Below are 2,174 nucleotides of genomic sequence, written 5' to 3' on the forward strand. Positions count from 1 at the left end.
CCTACTCACCTGATCTGGCCCCCAAGGACTTCTTTCTTTACACAAAGATAAAGGAAATATTGAAAGGAAGACATTTTGATGACATTCAGGACGTGAAGGATAATGTGACAATAGCTCTGATGGTTATTCCAGAAAAAGAGTTCCAAAATTGCTTTGAATGCTAGATGCTGGCGTCGGTGCATAGCTTCCCAAGGGGAGTACCTCAAAGGTGACCGTAGTAATATTCAGCAATGAGGAATGGGGCACCTTTTCTAGGATGAGTTTGCCAACTTAATTGTCTGACCTTGTAAACATCTACCATGCATAATGCATATTTCAATAAGCTAGGAAACACTTAGTGATATCTTTTATTAGAAGGTGATTGTTTTATATATATTTTCTCAGTGCAGCCTCTGAGTGACTGGACAGCTTCTCTGTTGGGTCAGCAGCCCAAGGGGCTTGCCTTGACCCATCACCCCAGAGCTTCCTTGCCTGTTATGCGTCAGCCTGGCCTAGGGGTTGGAGCTGGTGAGGGCAGGGGCCCCTGGGTGTGGCGCGGGCATCCCCTGAATGGCCTCCATCTCCATCAAACCTGCGGACTGGCCCCAGCAGGTGCCCAGAACACACAGCATCATGAGGTACCTGCCTTACTTCTGCCATGGCCAAATGGTACAGGGATTTGTCCTTGGCTCCAAGGAGCTTTTCATCCCCATGGCTAACTTTCCTGAACAAGTAAATAGATAATCTTCCAGCTGATTTGTCCATGGGCATTTTTTATGTTGGGGCCAGTTTTGGAAGTGGAGATGCCCATAAGATGGTGGTGAGCATCAGGTGGAAAGAATACTACAAGGATAAAAAGAAGTCCATGGAAACTCATGTCATGCATATGTTCAAAGAGGACTACTGTGGGGAAACCTTCAATGTGGCCATTGTTGGCTATCTCAGACCAGAAAGAAACCTTGATTTTTTAGAGTCACTTATTTCAGCCATTCAAAGTGATATTGAGAAAGCTAAGAAATGACTAGATTTACCAGAACATTTGAAACTCAAAGGAGACAATTTCTTCCCATTTCCTAAGAGCAAAGTAATGACTGACCACTGATGAAAAAATCATCTTATTTATTCATTCACTGTTTTCTAATATTTTACTGTTCATAACTATGCACTCTATCCTTGGTTACATTTTAAAAATCAAACATTTTCCTACAGCTATGAATTATTTTAAACAGTATTATACTTCAACTGTTCAATTAAACACATTGTGCTACACTACTAAAAAGATTTATTTTAAAAATGAAGGTTCTTTTTATGTAGTATGCTGTGAAATCTAACACTAGAAAGGTCGTAAGTGCCTTGTAATGAAAATGAAATGCCTATAACTATGGGTAAAAAGGTGAGTCACTAGTTTGAGATGAAAACTATAATTCTTGTCTTAAAATATTGATATGTATATATCAATATTTTGTATAGCATAATCTGCTTGTATAGTATAATCTGCTAAACAGAGAAGGTTTATAAAAGTAGATGGTATTACACAGAGATTTGATAGTTTATTATAAACCTAAAAAAAGTGTTTACTTCATCTGCATTATTGTGTGTAGATCAAAAAAGAGCCGAGTGTGGAAATTTGGATCTTTTTGCCACTCTTACATCAATCTTATAGCAGTTGATTATACCCGCTTCCCTTGGAACTTGGCAGAGTCGTCTGACTACTCCAACAAATAGAATGCATCAGGAAGGATGCCATGTGACTTTTGGAGCAAAGTCACAAAAATGATACGTACTTCAGCCTTTTCTGTGATAGGCACTGTTGTAACCAAACCACCCTGCTGTGAGGAAGGCCAAGTAGCCTGTGAAGAGACCTTAGAGAGCAGCGGAAGTGTGGGAAGGGGCATCCTGCCCCTAGCACCTGGCAGCCAAGGTTGATTTCCATCCTCAAAGTAGGTCCTCTGGCACCCAGATGAGGCACTTCAGCTGATGTTTTGTGAAACATATGAGCACTTTCCACCAAGCTCATGATAAACTTATGATTACGTTTTTGAGAACTAACTTACTAAGTACTTTTTAAAGGAATATTTCTGACTTGCTTAATGCAACTTCCTAAGTATCCTTGGGAGGCCCCCTTATTAAATAAACGGTTCTCTTATTTTTCAGTGTTAACACTTCCCATGTGGGTTTTTAAAGAATTAGGCCTG

At 40.1% G+C, this 2,174-nt stretch overlaps 1 pseudogene across 1 annotated transcript; it reads left to right on the forward strand.

Annotated features, from left to right (window-relative positions):
• The first annotated feature begins 612 nt into the window (after positions 1–612).
• Positions 613–1,081, forward strand: LOC308497616 (riboflavin kinase-like; annotated as a pseudogene). Its single transcript has one exon. The product of its transcript is annotated as a riboflavin kinase-like (transcript).
• The last annotated feature ends 1,093 nt before the right edge of the window (positions 1,082–2,174 follow it).

The sequence above is a fragment of the Rhinolophus hipposideros genome (genome assembly GCF_964194185.1).
Source record: "Rhinolophus hipposideros genome assembly, chromosome: 5".
Classification (NCBI taxonomy): Eukaryota; Metazoa; Chordata; class Mammalia; order Chiroptera; family Rhinolophidae; genus Rhinolophus; species Rhinolophus hipposideros.